This window comes from Daphnia magna, unplaced genomic scaffold (genome assembly GCF_020631705.1).
Source record: "Daphnia magna isolate NIES unplaced genomic scaffold, ASM2063170v1.1 Dm_contigs559, whole genome shotgun sequence".
Lineage (NCBI taxonomy): Eukaryota > Metazoa > Arthropoda > Branchiopoda > Diplostraca > Daphniidae > Daphnia > Daphnia magna.
Window position 1 is genome coordinate 1 of NW_025533401.1, and position 22,062 is coordinate 22,062.

Genomic DNA, 22,062 nt, shown 5'->3' on the forward strand with positions numbered 1-22,062 from the left:
GTTAGTACCTAGAAGGGTGACCGCTTGGGGAATACGGGATGCTGTTGGCATCAAACGTTTTATAACCAGCAAGAGTTTCGAAAATGAATCAAAGTTTTAGTTAAAACCATCTCGGTGGTGAATTTTGATACTTTATTAAACGCCATCTAGGGTTGAATTTTGATAATTCATCCTCGTACACACTGATAGCTATTTTTTAAACACCAACAAGGGAAGTGTAGAGTGTTTTATTACCAGCAGTGACTTTACTGATGAATGTGAATTTCTATTTCATAGAAAAATAGTGGCTCAACGAACACGATGGTTACCAGTCCAATATCCTTAATTATAGAAATTAATCGTCCTTGTGTAGGTTTCAATGTTGGAAAATCATTCCTTGAGCGTATTCAATTCAGTTTCGTATTAAATTCTTGAATTTCTATTTCATAGAAAAATAGTGGCTCAACGAACACGATGGTTACCAGTCCAATATCCTTAATTATAGAAATTAATCGTCCTTGTGTAGGTTTCCAATGTTGGAAAATCATTCCTTGAGCGTATTCAATTCAGTTTCGTATTAAATTCTTGAATTTCTATTTCATAGAAAAATAGTGGCTCAACGAACACGATGGTTACCAGTCCAATATCCTTAATTATAGAAATTAATCGTCCTTGTGTAGGTTTCAATGTTGGAAAATCATTCCTTGAGTGTATTCAATTCAGTTTCGTATTAAAACGTCAACGGCCATACCACGCAGAAAAAACCTGGTCTCGTCAGCTCCCAGAAGTTAAGCTGCGTCGGGTCCCGTTAGTACCTAGAAGGGTGACCGCTTGGGAATACGGGATGCTGTTGGCATCAAACGTTTTATAACCAGCAAGAGTTTCGAAAATGAATCAAAGTTTTAGTTAAAACCATCTCGTGGTGAATTTTGATACTTTATTAAACGCCATCTAGGGTTGAATTTTGATAATTCATCTCGTACACACTGATAGCTATTTTTTAAACACCAACAAGGGAAGTGTAGAGTGTTTTATTACCAGCAGTGACTTTACCGATGAATGTGAATTTCTATTTCATAGAAAAATAGTGGCTCAACGAACACGATGGTTACCAGTCCAATATCCTTAATTATAGAAATTAATCGTCCTTGTGTAGGTTTCCAATGTTGGAAAATCATTCCTTGAGCGTATTCAATTCAGTTTCGTATTAAATTCTTTGAATTTCTATTTCATAGAAAAATAGTGGCTCAACGAACACGATGGTTACCAGTCCAATATCCTTAATTATAGAAATTAATCGTCCTTGTGTAGGTTTCAATGTTGGAAAATCATTCCTTGAGTGTATTCAATTCAGTTTCGTATTAAATACTTGAATTTCTATTTCATAGAAAAATAGTGGCTCAACGAACACGATGGTTACCAGTCCAATATCCTTAATTATAGAAATTAATCGTCCTTGTGTAGGTTTCAATGTTGGAAAATCATTCCTTGAGTGTATTTAATTCAGTTTCGTATTAAATACTTTGGGAATACGGGATGCTGTTGGCATCAAACGTTTTATAACCAGCAAGAGTTTCGAAAATGAATCAAAGTTTTAGTTAAAACCATCTCGTGGTGAATTTTGATACTTTATTAAACGCCATCTAGGGTTGAATTTTGATAATTCATCTCGTACACACTGATAGCTATTTTTTAAACACCAACAAGGGAAGTGTAGAGTGTTTTATTACCAGCAGTGACTTTACTGATGAATGTGAATTTCTATTTCATAGAAAAATAGTGGCTCAACGAACACGATGGTTACCAGTCCAATATCCTTAATTATAGAAATTAATCGTCCTTGTGTAGGTTTCAATGTTGGAAAATCATTCCTTGAGCGTATTCAATTCAGTTTCGTATTAAATTCTTGAATTTCTATTTCATAGAAAAATAGTGGCTCAACGAACACGATGGTTACCAGTCCAATATCCTTAATTATAGAAATTAATCGTCCTTGTGTAGGTTTCAATGTTGGAAAATCATTCCTTGAGCGTATTCAATTCAGTTTCGTATTAAATTCTTGAATTTCTATTTCATAGAAAAATAGTGGCTCAACGAACACGATGGTTACCAGTCCAATATCCTTAATTATAGAAATTAATCGTCCTTGTGTAGGTTTCAATGTTGGAAAATCATTCCTTGAGCGTATTCAATTCAGTTTCGTATTAAATACTTGAATTTCTATTTCATAGAAAAATAGTGGCTCAACGAACACGATGGTTACCAGCCCAATATCCTTAATTATAGAAATTAATCGTCCTTGTGTAGGTTTCAATGTTGGAAAATCATTCCTTGAGTGTATTCAATTCAGTTTCGTATTAAATTCTTGAATTTCTATTTCATAGAAAAAATAGTGGCCTCAACGAACACGATGGTTACCAGTCCAATATCCTTAATTATAGAAATTAATCGTCCTTGTGTAGGTTTCAATGTTGGAAAATCATTCCTTGAGCGTATTCAATTCAGTTTCGTATTAAATTCTTGAATTTCTATTTCATAGAAAAATAGTGGCTCAACGAACACGATGGTTACCAGTCCAATATCCTTAATTATAGAAATTAATCGTCCTTGTGTAGGTTTCAATGTTGGAAAATCATTCCTTGAGCGTATTCAATTCAGTTTCGTATTAAATTCTTGAATTTCTATTTCATAGAAAAATAGTGGCTCAACGAACACGATGGTTACCAGTCCAATATCCTTAATTATAGAAATTAATCGTCCTTGTGTAGGTTTCAATGTTGGAAAATCATTCCTTGAGTGTATTCAATTCAGTTTCGTATTAAAACGTCAACGGCCATACCACGCAGAAAAAACCTGGTCTCGTCAGCTCCCAGAAGTTAAGCTGCGTCGGGTCCCGTTAGTACCTAGAAGGGTGACCGCTTGGGAATACGGGATGCTGTTGGCATCAAACGTTTTATAACCAGCAAGAGTTTCGAAAATGAATCAAAGTTTTAGTTAAAACCCTCTCGTGGTGAATTTTGATACTTTATTAAACGCCATCTAGGGTTGAATTTTGATAATTCATCCCGTACACACTGATAGCTATTTTTTAAACACCAACAAGGGAAGTGTAGAGTGTTTTATTACCAGCAGTGACTTTACTGATGAATGTGAATTTCTATTTCATAGAAAAATAGTGGCTCAACGAACACGATGGTTACCAGTCCAATATCCTTAATTATAGAAATTAATCGTCCTTGTGTAGGTTTCAATGTTGGAAAATCATTCCTTGAGCGTATTCAATTCAGTTTCGTATTAAATTTTTGAATTTCTATTTCATAGAAAAATAGTGGCTCAACGAACACGATGGTTACCAGTCCAATATCCTTAATTATAGAAATTAATCGTCCTTGTGTAGGTTTCAATGTTGGAAAATCATTCCTTGAGCGTATTCAATTCAGTTTCGTATTAAATTCTTGAATTTCTATTTCATAGAAAAATAGTGGCTCAACGAACACGATGGTTACCAGTCCAATATCCTTAATTATAGAAATTAATCGTCCTTGTGTAGGTTTCAATGTTGGAAAATCATTCCTTGAGCGTATTCAATTCAGTTTCGTATTAAATTCTTGAATTTCTATTTCATAGAAAAATAGTGGCTCAACGAACACGATGGTTACCAGTCCAATATCCTTAATTATAGAAATTAATCGTCCTTGTGTAGGTTTCAATGTTGGAAAATCATTCCTTGAGTGTATTCAATTCAGTTTCGTATTAAAACGTCAACGGCCATACCACGCAGAAAAAACCTGGTCTCGTCAGCTCCCAGAAGTTAAGCTGCGTCGGGTCCCGTTAGTACCTAGAAGGGTGACCGCTTGGGAATACGGGATGCTGTTGGCATCAAACGTTTTATAACCAGCAAGAGTTTCGAAAATGAATCAAAGTTTTAGTTAAAACCATCTCGTGGTGAATTTTGATACTTTATTAAACGCCATCTAGGGTTGAATTTTGATAATTCATCTCGTACACACTGATAGCTATTTTTTAAACACCAACAAGGGAAGTGTAGAGTGTTTTATTACCAGCAGTGACTTTACTGATGAATGTGAATTTCTATTTCATAGAAAAATAGTGGCTCAACGAACACGATGGTTACCAGTCCAATATCCTTAATTATAGAAATTAATCGTCCTTGTGTAGGTTTCAATGTTGGAAAATCATTCCTTGAGCGTATTCAATTCAGTTTCGTATTAAATTCTTGAATTTCTATTTCATAGAAAAATAGTGGCTCAACGAACACGATGGTTTAATTGGTTACCTCCAATATCCTTAATTATAGAAATTAATCGTCCTTGTGTAGGTTTCAATGTTGGAAAATCATTCCTTGAGCGTATTCAATTCAGTTTCGTATTAAATTCTTGAATTTCTATTTCATAGAAAAATAGTGGCTCAACGAACACGATGGTTACCAGTCCAATATCCTTAATTATAGAAATTAATCGTCCTTGTGTAGGTTTCCAATGTTGGAAAATCATTCCTTGAGTGTATTCAATTCAGTTTCGTATTAAAACGTCAACGGCCATACCACGCAGAAAAAACCTGGTCTCGTCAGCTCCCAGAAGTTAAGCTGCGTCGGGTCCCGTTAGTACCTAGAAGGGTGACCGCTTGGGAATACGGGATGCTGTTGGCATCAAACGTTTTATAACCAGCAAGAGTTTCGAAAATGAATCAAAGTTTTAGTTAAAACCATCTCGTGGTGAATTTTGATACTTTATTAAACGCCATCTAGGGTTGAATTTTGATAATTCATCTCGTACACACTGATAGCTATTTTTTAAACACCAACAAGGGAAGTGTAGAGTGTTTTATTACCAGCAGTGACTTTACTGATGAATGTGAATTTCTATTTCATAGAAAAATAGTGGCTCAACGAACACGATGGTTACCAGTCCAATATCCTTAATTATAGAAATTAATCGTCCTTGTGTAGGTTTCAATGTTGGAAAATCATTCCTTGAGCGTATTCAATTCAGTTTCGTATTAAATTCTTTGAATTTCTATTTCATAGAAAAATAGTGGCTCAACGAACACGATGGTTACCAGTCCAATATCCTTAATTATAGAAATTAATCGTCCTTGTGTAGGTTTCAATGTTGGAAAATCATTCCTTGAGCGTATTCAATTCAGTTTCGTATTAAATTCTTGAATTTCTATTTCATAGAAAAATAGTGGCTCAACGAACACGATGGTTACCAGTCCAATATCCTTAATTATAGAAATTAATCGTCCTTGTGTAGGTTTCAATGTTGGAAAATCATTCCTTGAGCGTATTCAATTCAGTTTCGTATTAAATTCTTGAATTTCTATTTCATAGAAAAATAGTGGCTCAACGAACACGATGGTTACCAGTCCAATATCCTTAATTATAGAAATTAATCGTCCTTGTGTAGGTTTCCAATGTTGGAAAATCATTCCTTGAGTGTATTCAATTCAGTTTCGTATTAAAACGTCAACGGCCATACCACGCAGAAAAAACCTGGTCTCGTCAGCTCCCAGAAGTTAAGCTGCGTCGGGTCCCGTTAGTACCTAGAAGGGTGACCGCTTGGGAATACGGGATGCTGTTGGCATCAAACGTTTTATAACCAGCAAGAGTTTCGAAAATGAATCAAAGTTTTAGTTAAAACCATCTCGTGGTGAATTTTGATACTTTATTAAACGCCATCTAGGGTTGAATTTTGATAATTCATCTCGTACACACTGATAGCTATTTTTTAAACACCAACAAGGGAAGTGTAGAGTGTTTTATTACCAGCAGTGACTTTACCTGATGAATGTGAATTTCTTTTTCAAAAAAAAAAAGGGGCTAAAAAAAAAAAAAAATAAAAAAAAAAAAAACCAAAAAAAAAAAAAAAAAAAATTTTTTTTTGTAGGTTTCAATGTTGGAAAATCATTCCTTGAGCGTATTCAATTCAGTTTCGTATTAAATTTTTGAATTTCTATTTCATAGAAAAATAGTGGCTCAACGAACACGATGGTTACCAGTCCAATATCCTTAATTATAGAAATTAATCGTCCTTGTGTAGGTTTCAATGTTGGAAAATCATTCCTTGAGTGTATTCAATTCAGTTTCGTATTAAAACGTCAACGGCCATACCACGCAGAAAAAACCTGGTCTCGTCAGCTCCCAGAAGTTAAGCTGCGTCGGGTCCCGTTAGTACCTAGAAGGGTGACCGCTTGGGAATACGGGATGCTGTTGGCATCAAACGTTTTATAACCAGCAAGAGTTTCGAAAATGAATCAAAGTTTTAGTTAAAACCATCTCGTGGTGAATTTTGATACTTTATTAAACGCCATCTAGGGTTGAATTTTGATAATTCATCTCGTACACACTGATAGCTATTTTTTAAACACCAACAAGGGAAGTGTAGAGTGTTTTATTACCAGCAGTGACTTTACTGATGAATGTGAATTTCTATTTCATAGAAAAAATAGTGGCTCAACGAACACGATGGTTACCAGTCCAATATCCTTAATTATAGAAATTAATCGTCCTTGTGTAGGTTTCAATGTTGGAAAATCATTCCTTGAGCGTATTCAATTCAGTTTCGTATTAAATTTTTGAATTTCTATTTCATAGAAAAATAGTGGCTCAACGAACACGATGGTTACCAGTCCAATATCCTTAATTATAGAAATTAATCGTCCTTGTGTAGGTTTCAATGTTGGAAAATCATTCCTTGAGTGTATTCAATTCAGTTTCGTATTAAAACGTCAACGGCCATACCACGCAGAAAAAACCTGGTCTCGTCAGCTCCCAGAAGTTAAGCTGCGTCGGGTCCCGTTAGTACCTAGAAGGGTGACCGCTTGGGAATACGGGATGCTGTTGGCATCAAACGTTTTATAACCAGCAAGAGTTTCGAAAATGAATCAAAGTTTTAGTTAAAACCATCTCGTGGTGAATTTTGATACTTTATTAAACGCCATCTAGGGTTGAATTTTGATAATTCATCTCGTACACACTGATAGCTATTTTTTAAACACCAACAAGGGAAGTGTAGAGTGTTTTATTACCAGCAGTGACTTTACTTACCGATGAATGTGAATTTCTATTTCATAGAAAAATAGTGGCTCAACGAACACGATGGTTACCAGTCCAATATCCTTAATTATAGAAATTAATCGTCCTTGTGTAGGTTTCAATGTTGGAAAATCATTCCTTGAGCGTATTCAATTCAGTTTCGTATTAAATTCTTGAATTTCTATTTCATAGAAAAATAGTGGCTCAACGAACACGATGGTTACCAGTCCAATATCCTTAATTATAGAAATTAATCGTCCTTGTGTAGGTTTCCAATGTTGGAAAATCATTCCTTGAGTGTATTCAATTCAGTTTCGTATTAAAACGTCAACGGCCATACCACGCAGAAAAAACCTGGTCTCGTCAGCTCCCAGAAGTTAAGCTGCGTCGGGTCCCGTTAGTACCTAGAAGGGTGACCGCTTGGGAATACGGGATGCTGTTGGCATCAAACGTTTTATAACCAGCAAGAGTTTCGAAAATGAATCAAAGTTTTAGTTAAAACCATCTCGTGGTGAATTTTGATACTTTATTAAACGCCATCTAGGGTTGAATTTTGATAATTCATCTCGTACACACTGATAGCTATTTTTTAAACACCAACAAGGGAAGTGTAGAGTGTTTTATTACCAGCAGTGACTTTACTGATGAATGTGAATTTCTATTTCATAGAAAAATAGTGGCTCAACGAACACGATGGTTACCAGTCCAATATCCTTAATTATAGAAATTAATCGTCCTTGTGTAGGTTTCAATGTTGGAAAATCATTCCTTGAGCGTATTCAATTCAGTTTCGTCATTGGGAAGTTTCGGTTAGTACCTAGAAGGGTGACCGCTTGGGAATACGGGATGCTGTTGGCATCAAACGTTTTATAACCAGCAAGAGTTTCGAAAATGAATCAAAGTTTTAGTTAAAACCATCTCGTGGTGAATTTTGATACTTTATTAAACGCCATCTAGGGTTGAATTTTGATAATTCATCTCGTACACACTGATAGCTATTTTTTAAACACCAACAAGGGAAGTGTAGAGTGTTTTATTACCAGCAGTGACTTTACTGATGAATGTGAATTTCTATTTCATAGAAAAATAGTGGCTCAACGAACACGATGGTTACCAGTCCAATATCCTTAATTATAGAAATTAATCGTCCTTGTGTAGGTTTCAATGTTGGAAAATCATTCCTTGAGCGTATTCAATTCAGTTTCGTATTAAATTCTTGAATTTCTATTTCATAGAAAAATAGTGGCTCAACGAACACGATGGTTACCAGTCCAATATCCTTAATTATAGAAATTAATCGTCCTTGTGTAGGTTTCAATGTTGGAAAATCATTCCTTGAGTGTATTCAATTCAGTTTCGTATTAAAACGTCAACGGCCATACCACGCAGAAAAAACCTGGTCTCGTCAGCTCCCAGAAGTTAAGCTGCGGCGGGTCCCGTTAGTACATAGAAGGGTGACCGCTTGGGAATACGGGATGCTGTTGGCATCAAACGTTTTATAACCAGCAAGAGTTTCGAAAATGAATCAAAGTTTTAGTTAAAACCATCTCGTGGTGAATTTTGATACTTTATTAAACGCCATCTAGGGTTGAATTTTGATAATTCATCTCGTACACACTGATAGCTATTTTTTAAACACCAACAAGGGAAGTGTAGAGTGTTTTATTACCAGCAGTGACTTTACTACCGATGAATGTGAATTTCTATTTCATAGAAAAATAGTGGCTCAACGAACACGATGGTTACCAGTCCAATATCCTTAATTATAGAAATTAATCGTCCTTGTGTAGGTTTCAATGTTGGAAAATCATTCCTTGAGCGTATTCAATTCAGTTTCTTGTATTAAATTGAAGGGTGCCCTTGGAATTGCATCAAACGTTTTTAACCGCAGAGTTTCGAAAATCCCATTCGTGGTAATTTTGATACTTATTAACGCCTCTAGGTTTGAATTTTGATAATTCATTCGTTGAGCGTATTTTACAAGTTTTCCAGCGTGCTCTGATGAAATTGTGAATTTCTATTTCATAGAAAAAAAGGGGCTCAACGAACACGATGGTTACCAGTCCAATATCCTTAATTATAGAAATTAATCGTCCTTGTGTAGGTTTCAATGTTGGAAAATCATTCCTTGAGTGTATTCAATTCAGTTTCGTATTAAAACGTCAACGGCCATACCACGCAGAAAAAACCTGGTCTCGTCAGCTCCCAGAAGTTAAGCTGCGTCGGGTCCCGTCTAGTACCTAGAAGGGTGACCGCTTGGGAATACGGGATGCTGTTGGCATCAAACGTTTTATAACCAGCAAGAGTTTCGAAAATGAATCAAAGTTTTAGTTAAAACCATCTCGTGGTGAATTTTGATACTTTATTAAACGCCATCTAGGGTTGAATTTTGATAATTCATCTCGTACACACTGATAGCTATTTTTTAAACACCAACAAGGGAAGTGTAGAGTGTTTTATTACCAGCAGTGACTTTACTGATGAATGTGAATTTCTATTTCATAGAAAAATAGTGGCTCAACGAACACGATGGTTACCAGTCCAATATCCTTAATTATAGAAATTAATCGTCCTTGTGTAGGTTTCAATGTTGGAAAATCATTCCTTGAGCGTATTCAATTCAGTTTCGTATTAAATTTTTGAATTTCTATTTCATAGAAAAATAGTGGCTCAACGAACACGATGGTTACCAGTCCAATATCCTTAATTATAGAAATTAATCGTCCTTGTGTAGGTTTCAATGTTGGAAAATCATTCCTTGAGTGTATTCAATTCAGTTTCGTATTAAAACGTCAACGGCCATACCACGCAGAAAAAACCTGGTCTCGTCAGCTCCCAGAAGTTAAGCTGCGTCGGGTCCCGTTAGTACCTAGAAGGGTGACCGCTTGGGAATACGGGATGCTGTTGGCATCAAACGTTTTATAACCAGCAAGAGTTTCGAAAATGAATCAAAGTTTTAGTTAAAACCATCTCGTGGTGAATTTTGATACTTTATTAAACGCCATCTAGGGTTGAATTTTGATAATTCATCTCGTACACACTGATAGCTATTTTTTAAACACCAACAAGGGAAGTGTAGAGTGTTTTATTACCAGCAGTGACTTTACTGATGAATGTGAATTTCTATTTCATAGAAAAATAGTGGCTCAACGAACACGATGGTTACCAGTCCAATATCCTTAATTATAGAAATTAATCGTCCTTGTGTAGGTTTCAATGTTGGAAAATCATTCCTTGAGCGTATTCAATTCAGTTTCGTATTAAAATTATTAGTTTCTTGAATTTCTATTTCATAGAAAAATAGTGGCTCAACGAACACGATGGTTACCAGTCCAATATCCTTAATTATAGAAATTAATCGTCCTTGTGTAGGTTTCAATGTTGGAAAATCATTCCTTGAGTGTATTCAATTCAGTTTCGTATTAAAACGTCAACGGCCATACCACGCAGAAAAACCTGGTCTCGTCAGCTCCCAGAAGTTAAGCTGCGGGGGGTCCCGTTAGTACCTAGAAGGGTGACCGCTTGGGAATACGGGATGCTGTTGGCATCAAACGTTTTATAACCAGCAAGAGTTTCGAAAATGAATCAAAGTTTTAGTTAAAACCATCTCGTGGTGAATTTTGATACTTTATTAAACGCCATCTAGGGTTGAATTTTGATAATTCATCTCGTACCCTGATAGCTATTTTTAAACACCAAAAAAGGGAAGTGTAGAGTGTTTTTTTACCAGCAGTGACTTTACCGATGAATGTGAATTTCTATTTCATAGAAAAATAGTGGCTCAACGAACACGATGGTTACCAGTCCAATATCCTTAATTATAGAAATTAATCGTCCTTGTGTAGGTTTCAATGTTGGAAAATCATTCCTTGAGCGTATTCAATTCAGTTTCGTATTAAAACGTCAACGGCCAAACCACGAAAAAAAAACCGGGCCCCCCCCCCCCCCAAAAAAAAAGGGGGGGGGGGGCCGTTTGAGTACCTAGAAGGGTGACCGCTTGGGAATACGGGATGCTGTTGGCATCAAACGTTTTATAACCAGCAAGAGTTTCGAAAATGAATCAAAGTTTTAGTTAAAACCATCTCGTGGTGAATTTTGATACTTTATTAAACGCCATCTAGGGTTGAATTTTGATAATTCATCTCGTACACACTGATAGCTATTTTTTAAACACCAACAAGGGAAGTGTAGAGTGTTTTATTACCAGCAGTGACTTTACTGATGAATGTGAATTTCTATTTCATAGAAAAATAGTGGCTCAACGAACACGATGGTTACCAGTCCAATATCCTTAATTATAGAAATTAATCGTCCTTGTGTAGGTTTCAATGTTGGAAAATCATTCCTTGAGCGTATTCAATTCAGTTTCGTATTAAATTCTTGAATTTCTATTTCATAGAAAAATAGTGGCTCAACGAACACGATGGTTACCAGTCCAATATCCTTAATTATAGAAATTAATCGTCCTTGTGTAGGTTTCAATGTTGGAAAATCATTCCTTGAGCGTATTCAATTCAGTTTCGTATTAAATTCTTGAATTTCTATTTCATAGAAAAATAGTGGCTCAACGAACACGATGGTTACCAGTCCAATATCCTTAATTATAGAAATTAATCGTCCTTGTGTAGGTTTCAATGTTGGAAAATCATTCCTTGAGTGTATTCAATTCAGTTTCGTATTAAAACGTCAACGGCCATACCACGCAGAAAAAACCTGGTCTCGTCAGCTCCCAGAAGTTAAGCTGCGTCGGGTCCCGTTAGTACCTAGAAGGGTGACCGCTTGGGAATACGGGATGCTGTTGGCATCAAACGTTTTATAACCAGCAAGAGTTTCGAAAATGAATCAAAGTTTTAGTTAAAACCATCTCGTGGTGAATTTTGATACTTTATTAAACGCCATCTAGGGTTGAATTTTGATAATTCATCTCGTACACACTGATAGCTATTTTTTAAACACCAACAAGGGAAGTGTAGAGTGTTTTATTACCAGCAGTGACTTTACTGATGAATGTGAATTTCTATTTCATAGAAAAATAGTGGCTCAACGAACACGATGGTTACCAGTCCAATATCCTTAATTATAGAAATTAATCGTCCTTGTGTAGGTTTCAATGTTGGAAAATCATTCCTTGAGCGTATTCAATTCAGTTTCGTATTAAATTCTTGAATTTCTATTTCATAGAAAAATAGTGGCTCAACGAACACGATGGTTACCAGTCCAATATCCTTAATTATAGAAATTAATCGTCCTTGTGTAGGTTTCAATGTTGGAAAATCATTCCTTGAGTGTATTCAATTCAGTTTCGTATTAAAACGTCAACGGCCATACCACGCAGAAAAAACCTGGTCTCGTCAGCTCCCAGAAGTTAAGCTGCGTCGGGTCCCGTTAGTACCTAGAAGGGTGACCGCTTGGGAATACGGGATGCTGTTGGCATCAAACGTTTTATAACCAGCAAGAGTTTCGAAAATGAATCAAAGTTTTAGTTAAAACCATCTCGTGGTGAATTTTGATACTTTATTAAACGCCATCTAGGGTTGAATTTTGATAATTCATCTCGTACACACTGATAGCTATTTTTTAAACACCAACAAGGGAAGTGTAGAGTGTTTTATTACCAGCAGTGACTTTACTGATGAATGTGAATTTCTATTTCATAGAAAAATAGTGGCTCAACGAACACGATGGTTACCAGTCCAATATCCTTAATTATAGAAATTAATCGTCCTTGTGTAGGTTTCAATGTTGGAAAATCATTCCTTGAGCGTATTCAATTCAGTTTCGTATTAAATTCTTGAATTTCTATTTCATAGAAAAATAGTGGCTCAACGAACACGATGGTTACCAGTCCAATATCCTTAATTATAGAAATTAATCGTCCTTGTGTAGGTTTCAATGTTGGAAAATCATTCCTTGAGTGTATTCAATTCAGTTTCGTATTAAAACGTCAACGGCCATACCACGCAGAAAAAACCTGGTCTCGTCAGCTCCCAGAAGTTAAGCTGCGTCGGGTCCCGTTAGTACCTAGAAGGGTGACCGCTTGGGAATACGGGATGCTGTTGGCATCAAACGTTTTATAACCAGCAAGAGTTTCGAAAATGAATCAAAGTTTTAGTTAAAACCATCTCGTGGTGAATTTTGATACTTTATTAAACGCCATCTAGGGTTGAATTTTGATAATTCATCTCGTACACACTGATAGCTATTTTTTAAACACCAACAAGGGAAGTGTAGAGTGTTTTATTACCAGCAGTGACTTTACTGATGAATGTGAATTTCTATTTCATAGAAAAATAGTGGCTCAACGAACACGATGGTTACCAGTCCAATATCCTTAATTATAGAAATTAATCGTCCTTGTGTAGGTTTCAATGTTGGAAAATCATTCCTTGAGCGTATTCAATTCAGTTTTCGTATTAAATTTTTGAATTTCTATTTCATAGAAAAATAGTGGCTCAACGAACACGATGGTTACCAGTCCAATATCCTTAATTATAGAAATTAATCGTCCTTGTGTAGGTTTCAATGTTGGAAAATCATTCCTTGAGTGTATTCAATTCAGTTTCGTATTAAAACGTCAACGGCCATACCACGCAGAAAAAACCTGGTCTCGTCAGCTCCCAGAAGTTAAGCTAGCGTCGGGTCCCGTTAGTACCTAGAAGGGTGACCGCTTGGGAATACGGGATGCTGTTGGCATCAAACGTTTTATAACCAGCAAGAGTTTCGAAAATGAATCAAAGTTTTAGTTAAAACCATCTCGTGGTGAATTTTGATACTTTATTAAACGCCATCTAGGGTTGAATTTTGATAATTCATCTCGTACACACTGATAGCTATTTTTTAAACACCAACAAGGGAAGTGTAGAGTGTTTTATTACCAGCAGTGACTTTACTGATGAATGTGAATTTCTATTTCATAGAAAAATAGTGGCTCAACGAACACGATGGTTACCAGTCCAATATCCTTAATTATAGAAATTAATCGTCCTTGTGTAGGTTTCAATGTTGGAAAATCATTCCTTGAGCGTATTCAATTCAGTTTCGTATTAAATTCTTGAATTTCTATTTCATAGAAAAATAGTGGCTCAACGAACACGATGGTTACCAGTCCAATATCCTTAATTATAGAAATTAATCGTCCTTGTGTAGGTTTCAATGTTGGAAAATCATTCCTTGAGTGTATTCAATTCAGTTTCGTATTAAAACGTCAACGGCCATACCACGCAGAAAAAACCTGGTCTCGTCAGCTCCCAGAAGTTAAGCTGCGTCGGGTCCCGTTAGTACCTAGAAGGGTGACCGCTTGGGAATACGGGATGCTGTTGGCATCAAACGTTTTATAACCAGCAAGAGTTTCGAAAATGAATCAAAGTTTTAGTTAAAACCATCTCGTGGTGAATTTTGATACTTTATTAAACGCCATCTAGGGTTGAATTTTGATAATTCATCTCGTACACACTGATAGCTATTTTTTAAACACCAACAAGGGAAGTGTAGAGTGTTTTATTACCAGCAGTGACTTTACTGATGAATGTGAATTTCTATTTCATAGAAAAATAGTGGCTCAACGAACACGATGGTTACCAGTCCAATATCCTTAATTATAGAAATTAATCGTCCTTGTGTAGGTTTCAATGTTGGAAAATCATTCCTTGAGCGTATTCAATTCAGTTTCGTATTAAATTCTTGAATTTCTATTTCATAGAAAAATAGTGGCTCAACGAACACGATGGTTACCAGTCCAATATCCTTAATTATAGAAATTAATCGTCTGTTTCAATGTTGGAAAATCATTCCTTGAGCGTATTCAATTCAGTTTGTATTAAATTTTTAAATTTTTTTTAAAAAAAAATAGTGGCTCAACGAACACGATGGTTACCAGTCCAATATCCTTAATTATAGAAATTAATCGTCCTTGTGTAGGTTTCAATGTTGGAAAATCATTCCTTGAGTGTATTCAATTCAGTTTCGTATTAAAACGTCAACGGCCATACCACGCAGAAAAAACCTGGTCTCGTCAGCTCCCAGAAGTTAAGCTGCGTCGGGTCCCGTTAGTACCTAGAAGGGTGACCGCTTGGGAATACGGGATGCTGTTGGCATCAAACGTTTTATAACCAGCAAGAGTTTCGAAAATGAATCAAAGTTTTAGTTAAAACCATCTCGTGGTGAATTTTGATACTTTATTAAACGCCATCTAGGGTTGAATTTTGATAATTCATCTCGTACACACTGATAGCTATTTTTTAAACACCAACAAGGGAAGTGTAGAGTGTTTTATTACCAGCAGTGACTTTACTGATGAATGTGAATTTCTATTTCATAGAAAAATAGTGGCTCAACGAACACGATGGTTACCAGTCCAATATCCTTAATTATAGAAATTAATCGTCCTTGTGTAGGTTTCAATGTTGGAAAATCATTCCTTGAGCGTATTCAATTCAGTTTCGTATTAAATTCTTGAATTTCTATTTCATAGAAAAATAGTGGCTCAACGAACACGATGGTTACCAGTCCAATATCCTTAATTATAGAAATTAATCGTCCTTGTGTAGGTTTCAATGTTGGAAAATCATTCCTTGAGTGTATTCAATTCAGTTTCGTATTAAAACGTCAACGGCCATACCACGCAGAAAAAACCTGGTCTCGTCAGCTCCCAGAAGTTAAGCTGCGTCGGGTCCCGTTAGTACCTAGAAGGGTGACCGCTTGGGAATACGGGATGCTGTTGGCATCAAACGTTTTATAACCAGCAAGAGTTTCGAAAATGAATCAAAGTTTTAGTTAAAACCATCTCGTGGTGAATTTTGATACTTTATTAAACGCCATCTAGGGTTGAATTTTGATAATTCATCTCGTACACACTGATAGCTATTTTTTAAACACCAACAAGGGAAGTGTAGAGTGTTTTATTACCAGCAGTGACTTTACTGATGAATGTGAATTTCTATTTCATAGAAAAATAGTGGCTCAACGAACACGATGGTTACCAGTCCAATATCCTTAATTATAGAAATTAATCGTCCTTGTGTAGGTTTCAATGTTGGAAAATCATTCCTTGAGCGTATTCAATTCAGTTTCGTATTAAATTTTGAATTTCTATTTCATAGAAAAATAGTGGCTCAACGAACACGATGGTTACCAGTCCAATATCCTTAATTATAGAAATTAATCGTCCTTGTGTAGGTTTCAATGTTGGAAAATCATTCCTTGAGTGTATTCAATTCAGTTTCGTATTAAAACGTCAACGGCCATACCACGCAGAAAAAACCTGCCGTCTCGTCAGCTCCCAGAAGTTAAGCTGCGTCGGGTCCCGTTAGTACCTAGAAGGGTGACCGCTTGGGAATACGGGATGCTGTTGGCATCAAACGTTTTATAACCAGCAAGAGTTTCGAAAATGAATCAAAGTTTTAGTTAAAACCATCTCGTGGTGAATTTTGATACTTTATTAAACGCCATCTAGGGTTGAATTTTGATAATTCATCTCGTACACACTGATAGCTATTTTTTAAACACCAACAAGGGAAGTGTAGAGTGTTTTATTACCAGCAGTGACTTTACTGATGAATGTGAATTTCTATTTCATAGAAAAATAGTGGCTCAACGAACACGATGGTTACCAGTCCAATATCCTTAATTATAGAAATTAATCGTCCTTGTGTAGGTTTCAATGTTGGAAAATCATTCCTTGAGTGTATTCAATTCAGTTTCGTATTAAAACGTCAACGGCCATACCACGCAGAAAAAACCTGGTCTCGTCCTCCAGAAGTTAAGCTGCGTCGGGTCCCGTTAGTACCTAGAAGGGTGACCGCTTGGGAATACGGGATGCTGTTGGCATCAAACGTTTTATAACCAGCAAGAGTTTCGAAAATGAATCAAAGTTTTAGTTAAAACCATCTCGTGGTGAATTTTGATACTTTATTAAACGCCATCTAGGGTTGAATTTTGATAATTCATCTCGTACACACTGATAGCTATTTTTTAAACACCAACAAGGGAAGTGTAGAGTGTTTTATTACCAGCAGTGACTTTACCGATGAATGTGAATTTCTATTTCATAGAAAAATAGTGGCTCAACGAACACGATGGTTACCAGTCCAATATCCTTAATTATAGAAATTAATCGTCCTTGTGTAGGTTTCAATGTTGGAAAATCATTCCTTGAGCGTATTCAATTCAGTTTCGTATTAAATTCTTGAATTTCTATTTCATAGAAAAATAGTGGCTCAACGAACACGATGGTTACCAGTCCAATATCCTTAATTATAGAAATTAATCGTCCTTGTGTAGGTTTCAATGTTGGAAAATCATTCCTTGAGTGTATTCAATTCAGTTTCGTATTAAAACGTCAACGGCCATACCACGCAGAAAAAACCTGGTCTCGTCAGCTCCCAGAAGTTAAGCTGCGTCGGGTCCCGTTAGTACCTAGAAGGGTGACCGCTTGGGAATACGGGATGCTGTTGGCATCAAACGTTTTATAACCAGCAAGAGTTTCGAAAATGAATCAAAGTTTTAGTTAAAACCATCTCGTGGTGAATTTTGATACTTTATTAAACGCCATCTAGGGTTGAATTTTGATAATTCATCTCGTACACACTGATAGCTATTTTTTAAACACCAACAAGGGAAGTGTAGAGTGTTTTATTACCAGCAGTGACTTTACTGATGAATGTGAATTTCTATTTCATAGAAAAATAGTGGCTCAACGAACACGATGGTTACCAGTCCAATATCCTTAATTATAGAAATTAATCGTCCTTGTGTAGGTTTCAATGTTGGAAAATCATTCCTTGAGTGTATTCAATTCAGTTTCGTATTAAAACGTCAACGGCCATACCACGCAGAAAAAACCTGGTCTCGTCAGCTCCCAGAAGTTAAGCTGCGTCGGGTCCCGTTAGTACCTAGAAGGGTGACCGCTTGGGAATACGGGATGCTGTTGGCATCAAACGTTTTATAACCAGCAAGAGTTTCGAAAATGAATCAAAGTTTTAGTTAAAACCATCTCGTGGTGAATTTTGATACTTTATTAAACGCCATCTAGGGTTGAATTTTGATAATTCATCTCGTACACACTGATAGCTATTTTTTAAACACCAACAAGGGAAGTGTAGAGTGTTTTATTACCAGCAGTGACTTTACCGATGAATGTGAATTTCTATTTCATAGAAAAATAGTGGCTCAACGAACACGATGGTTACCAGTCCAATATCCTTAATTATAGAAATTAATCGTCCTTGTGTAGGTTTCAATGTTGGAAAATCATTCCTTGAGCGTATTCAATTCAGTTTCGTATTAAATTCTTGAATTTCTATTTCATAGAAAAATAGTGGCTCAACGAACACGATGGTTACCAGTCCAATATCCTTAATTATAGAAATTAATCGTCCTTGTGTAGGTTTCAATGTTGGAAAATCATTCCTTGAGTGTATTCAATTCAGTTTCGTATTAAAACGTCAACGGCCATACCACGCAGAAAAAACCTGGTCTCGTCAGCTCCCAGAAGTTAAGCTGCGTCGGGTCCCGTTAGTACCTAGAAGGGTGACCGCTTGGGAATACGGGATGCTGTTGGCATCAAACGTTTTATAACCAGCAAGAGTTTCGAAAATGAATCAAAGTTTTAGTTAAAACCATCTCGTGGTGAATTTTGATACTTTATTAAACGCCATCTAGGGTTGAATTTTGATAATTCATCTCGTACACACTGATAGCTATTTTTTAAACACCAACAAGGGAAGTGTAGAGTGTTTTATTACCAGCAGTGACTTTACCGATGAATGTGAATTTCTATTTCATAGAAAAATAGTGGCTCAACGAACACGATGGTTACCAGTCCAATATCCTTAATTATAGAAATTAATCGTCCTTGTGTAGGTTTCAATGTTGGAAAATCATTCCTTGAGTGTATTCAATTCAGTTTCGTATTAAAACGTCAACGGCCATACCACGCAGAAAAAACCTGGTCTCGTCAGCTCCCAGAAGTTAAGCTGCGTCGGGTCCCGTTAGTACCTAGAAGGGTGACCGCTTGGGAATACGGGATGCTGTTGGCATCAAACGTTTTATAACCAGCAAGAGTTTCGAAAATGAATCAAAGTTTTAGTTAAAACCATCTCGTGGTGAATTTTGATACTTTATTAAACGCCATCTAGGGTTGAATTTTGATAATTCATCTCGTACACACTGATAGCTATTTTTTAAACACCAACAAGGGAAGTGTAGAGTGTTTTATTACCAGCAGTGACTTTACCGATGAATGTGAATTTCTATTTCATAGAAAAATAGTGGCTCAACGAACACGATGGTTACCAGTCCAATATCCTTAATTATAGAAATTAATCGTCCTTGTGTAGGTTTCAATGTTGGAAAATCATTCCTTGAGCGTATTCAATTCAGTTTCGTATTAAATTTTGAATTTCTATTTCATAGAAAAATAGTGGCTCAACGAACACGATGGTTACCAGTCCAATATCCTTAATTATAGAAATTAATCGTCCTTGTGTAGGTTTCAATGTTGGAAAATCATTCCTTGAGTGTATTCAATTCAGTTTCGTATTAAAACGTCAACGGCCATACCACGCAGAAAAAACCTGGTCTCGTCAGCTCCCAGAAGTTAAGCTGCGTCGGGTCCCGTTAGTACCTAGAAGGGTGACCGCTTGGGAATACGGGATGCTGTTGGCATCAAACGTTTTATAACCAGCAAGAGTTTCGAAAATGAATCAAAGTTTTAGTTAAAACCATCTCGTGGTGAATTTTGATACTTTATTAAACGCCATCTAGGGTTGAATTTTGATAATTCATCTCGTACACACTGATAGCTATTTTTTAAACACCAACAAGGGAAGTGTAGAGTGTTTTATTACCAGCAGTGACTTTACTGATGAATGTGAATTTCTATTTCATAGAAAAATAGTGGCTCAACGAACACGATGGTTACCAGTCCAATATCCTTAATTATAGAAATTAATCGTCCTTGTGTAGGTTTCAATGTTGGAAAATCATTCCTTGAGCGTATTCAATTCAGTTTCGTATTAAATTCTTGAATCAACGGCCATACCACGCAGAAAATTGTTTTAAAAAATAATTTTTTTTTTATAATATTTAAAAAAAATCCTGAGTGTTCAATCGTTCGTATTAAACGCTCCTAGAAGTTAAGCTGCGTCGGGTCCCGTTAGTACCTAGAAGGGTGACCGCTTGGGAATACGGGATGCTGTTGGCATCAAACGTTTTATAACCAGCAAGAGTTTCGAAAATGAATCAAAGTTTTAGTTAAAACCATCTCGTGGTGAATTTTGATACTTTATTAAACGCCATCTAGGGTTGAATTTTGATAATTCATCTCGTACACACTGATAGCTATTTTTTAAACACCAACAAGGGAAGTGTAGAGTGTTTTATTACCAGCAGTGACTTTACTGATGAATGTGAATTTCTATTTCATAGAAAAATAGTGGCTCAACGAACACGATGGTTACCAGTCCAATATCCTTAATTATAGAAATTAATCGTCCTTGTGTAGGTTTCAATGTTGGAAAATCATTCCTTGAGCGTATTCAATTCAGTTTCGTATTAAATTCTTGAATTTCTATTTCATTTCAGAAAAGAAAATAGTGGCTCAACGAACACGATGGTTACCAGTCCAATATCCTTAATTATAGAAATTAATCGTCCTTGTGTAGGTTTCAATGTTGGAAAATCATTCCTTGAGTGTATTCAATTCAGTTTCGTATTAAAACGTCAACGGCCATACCACGCAGAAAAAACCTGGTCTCGTCAGCTCCCAGAAGTTAAGCTGCGTCGGGTCCCGTTAGTACCTAGAAGGGTGACCGCTTGGGAATACGGGATGCTGTTGGCATCAAACGTTTTATAACCAGCAAGAGTTTCGAAAATGAATCAAAGTTTTAGTTAAAACCATCTCGTGGTGAATTTTGATACTTTATTAAACGCCATCTAGGGTTGAATTTTGATAATTCATCTCGTACACACTGATAGCTATTTTTTAAACACCAACAAGGGAAGTGTAGAGTGTTTTATTACCAGCAGTGACTTTACTGATGAATGTGAATTTCTATTTCATAGAAAAATAGTGGCTCAACGAACACGATGGTTACCAGTCCAATATCCTTAATTATAGAAATTAATCGTCCTTGTGTAGGTTTCAATGTTGGAAAATCATTCCTTGAGTGTATTCAATTCAGTTTCGTATTAAAACGTCAACGGCCATACCACGCAGAAAAAACCTGGTCTCGTCAGCTCCCAGAAGTTAAGCTGCGTCGGGTCCCGTTAGTACCTAGAAGGGTGACCGCTTGGGAATACGGGATGCTGTTGGCATCAAACGTTTTATAACCAGCAAGAGTTTCGAAAATGAATCAAAGTTTTAGTTAAAACCATCTCGTGGTGAATTTTGATACTTTATTAAACGCCATCTAGGGTTGAATTTTGATAATTCATCTCGTACACACTGATAGCTATTTTTTAAACACCAACAAGGGAAGTGTAGAGTGTTTTATTACCAGCAGTGACTTTACTGATGAATGTGAATTTCTATTTCATAGAAAAATAGTGGCTCAACGAACACGATGGTTACCAGTCCAATATCCTTAATTATAGAAATTAATCGTCCTTGTGTAGGTTTCCAATGTTGGAAAATCATTCCTTGAGCGTGTATTCAATTCAGTTTCGTATTAAAACGTCAACGGCCATACCACGCAGAAAAACCCGGGTCTCGTCAGCTGCCCTGAAGTTAAGCTGCGTCGGGTCCCGTTAGTACCTAGAAGGGTGACCGCTTGGGAATACGGGATGCTGTTGGCATCAAACGTTTTATAACCAGCAAGAGTTTCGAAAATGAATCAAAGTTTTAGTTAAAACCATCTCGTGGTGAATTTTGATACTTTATTAAACGCCATCTAGGGTTGTTTTGAATTTAATTCATCTCGTACACACTGATAGCTATTTTTTAAACACCAACAAGGGAAGTGTAGAGTGTTTTATTACCAGCAGTGACTTTACTGATGAATGTGAATTTCTATTTCATAGAAAAAATA

The 22,062-nt window shown here is 36.2% G+C and overlaps 22 non-coding genes and 7 pseudogenes across 22 annotated transcripts; all 29 read left to right on the forward strand.

The window, feature by feature from the left end:
* Window positions 1–716: 716 nt before the first annotated feature.
* On the forward strand, window positions 717–835 carry LOC123469245. The gene has a single exon (XR_006642534.1). It is a non-coding gene; the product is annotated as a 5S ribosomal RNA (ribosomal RNA).
* A 1,969-nt stretch (window positions 836–2,804) lies between these two features.
* Window positions 2,805–2,923, forward strand: LOC123469257. The gene has a single exon (XR_006642545.1). It is a non-coding gene; the product is annotated as a 5S ribosomal RNA (ribosomal RNA).
* An 816-nt stretch (window positions 2,924–3,739) lies between these two features.
* On the forward strand, window positions 3,740–3,858 carry LOC123469268. Its single transcript, XR_006642553.1, has one exon. It is a non-coding gene; the product is annotated as a 5S ribosomal RNA (ribosomal RNA).
* Window positions 3,859–4,529: 671 nt separating this feature from the next.
* Window positions 4,530–4,648, forward strand: LOC123469273. The gene has a single exon (XR_006642554.1). It is a non-coding gene; the product is annotated as a 5S ribosomal RNA (ribosomal RNA).
* An 818-nt stretch (window positions 4,649–5,466) lies between these two features.
* Window positions 5,467–5,585, forward strand: LOC123469274. The gene has a single exon (XR_006642555.1). It is a non-coding gene; the product is annotated as a 5S ribosomal RNA (ribosomal RNA).
* A 513-nt stretch (window positions 5,586–6,098) lies between these two features.
* On the forward strand, window positions 6,099–6,217 carry LOC123469246. Its single transcript, XR_006642535.1, has one exon. It is a non-coding gene; the product is annotated as a 5S ribosomal RNA (ribosomal RNA).
* Window positions 6,218–6,728: 511 nt separating this feature from the next.
* LOC123469247 lies at window positions 6,729–6,847 on the forward strand. The gene has a single exon (XR_006642536.1). It is a non-coding gene; the product is annotated as a 5S ribosomal RNA (ribosomal RNA).
* Window positions 6,848–7,362: 515 nt separating this feature from the next.
* On the forward strand, window positions 7,363–7,481 carry LOC123469248. The gene has a single exon (XR_006642537.1). It is a non-coding gene; the product is annotated as a 5S ribosomal RNA (ribosomal RNA).
* Window positions 7,482–8,404: 923 nt separating this feature from the next.
* On the forward strand, window positions 8,405–8,523 carry LOC123469266 (annotated as a pseudogene).
* A 674-nt stretch (window positions 8,524–9,197) lies between these two features.
* Window positions 9,198–9,317, forward strand: LOC123469265 (annotated as a pseudogene).
* A 510-nt stretch (window positions 9,318–9,827) lies between these two features.
* LOC123469249 lies at window positions 9,828–9,946 on the forward strand. The gene has a single exon (XR_006642538.1). It is a non-coding gene; the product is annotated as a 5S ribosomal RNA (ribosomal RNA).
* Window positions 9,947–10,465: 519 nt separating this feature from the next.
* On the forward strand, window positions 10,466–10,583 carry LOC123469269 (annotated as a pseudogene).
* Window positions 10,584–11,721: 1,138 nt separating this feature from the next.
* LOC123469250 lies at window positions 11,722–11,840 on the forward strand. Its single transcript, XR_006642539.1, has one exon. It is a non-coding gene; the product is annotated as a 5S ribosomal RNA (ribosomal RNA).
* Window positions 11,841–12,350: 510 nt separating this feature from the next.
* Window positions 12,351–12,469, forward strand: LOC123469252. Its single transcript, XR_006642540.1, has one exon. It is a non-coding gene; the product is annotated as a 5S ribosomal RNA (ribosomal RNA).
* Window positions 12,470–12,979: 510 nt separating this feature from the next.
* On the forward strand, window positions 12,980–13,098 carry LOC123469253. Its single transcript, XR_006642541.1, has one exon. It is a non-coding gene; the product is annotated as a 5S ribosomal RNA (ribosomal RNA).
* Window positions 13,099–13,609: 511 nt separating this feature from the next.
* On the forward strand, window positions 13,610–13,729 carry LOC123469270 (annotated as a pseudogene).
* A 510-nt stretch (window positions 13,730–14,239) lies between these two features.
* On the forward strand, window positions 14,240–14,358 carry LOC123469254. Its single transcript, XR_006642542.1, has one exon. It is a non-coding gene; the product is annotated as a 5S ribosomal RNA (ribosomal RNA).
* A 652-nt stretch (window positions 14,359–15,010) lies between these two features.
* LOC123469255 lies at window positions 15,011–15,129 on the forward strand. Its single transcript, XR_006642543.1, has one exon. It is a non-coding gene; the product is annotated as a 5S ribosomal RNA (ribosomal RNA).
* Window positions 15,130–15,639: 510 nt separating this feature from the next.
* Window positions 15,640–15,758, forward strand: LOC123469256. The gene has a single exon (XR_006642544.1). It is a non-coding gene; the product is annotated as a 5S ribosomal RNA (ribosomal RNA).
* Window positions 15,759–16,267: 509 nt separating this feature from the next.
* On the forward strand, window positions 16,268–16,388 carry LOC123469267 (annotated as a pseudogene).
* A 357-nt stretch (window positions 16,389–16,745) lies between these two features.
* Window positions 16,746–16,861, forward strand: LOC123469272 (annotated as a pseudogene).
* Window positions 16,862–17,371: 510 nt separating this feature from the next.
* Window positions 17,372–17,490, forward strand: LOC123469258. Its single transcript, XR_006642546.1, has one exon. It is a non-coding gene; the product is annotated as a 5S ribosomal RNA (ribosomal RNA).
* Window positions 17,491–17,847: 357 nt separating this feature from the next.
* Window positions 17,848–17,966, forward strand: LOC123469259. Its single transcript, XR_006642547.1, has one exon. It is a non-coding gene; the product is annotated as a 5S ribosomal RNA (ribosomal RNA).
* A 510-nt stretch (window positions 17,967–18,476) lies between these two features.
* LOC123469260 lies at window positions 18,477–18,595 on the forward strand. Its single transcript, XR_006642548.1, has one exon. It is a non-coding gene; the product is annotated as a 5S ribosomal RNA (ribosomal RNA).
* Window positions 18,596–18,952: 357 nt separating this feature from the next.
* Window positions 18,953–19,071, forward strand: LOC123469261. The gene has a single exon (XR_006642549.1). It is a non-coding gene; the product is annotated as a 5S ribosomal RNA (ribosomal RNA).
* Window positions 19,072–19,580: 509 nt separating this feature from the next.
* LOC123469262 lies at window positions 19,581–19,699 on the forward strand. Its single transcript, XR_006642550.1, has one exon. It is a non-coding gene; the product is annotated as a 5S ribosomal RNA (ribosomal RNA).
* Window positions 19,700–20,754: 1,055 nt separating this feature from the next.
* LOC123469263 lies at window positions 20,755–20,873 on the forward strand. Its single transcript, XR_006642551.1, has one exon. It is a non-coding gene; the product is annotated as a 5S ribosomal RNA (ribosomal RNA).
* A 357-nt stretch (window positions 20,874–21,230) lies between these two features.
* Window positions 21,231–21,349, forward strand: LOC123469264. Its single transcript, XR_006642552.1, has one exon. It is a non-coding gene; the product is annotated as a 5S ribosomal RNA (ribosomal RNA).
* Window positions 21,350–21,709: 360 nt separating this feature from the next.
* LOC123469271 lies at window positions 21,710–21,829 on the forward strand (annotated as a pseudogene).
* Window positions 21,830–22,062: the final 233 nt, after the last annotated feature.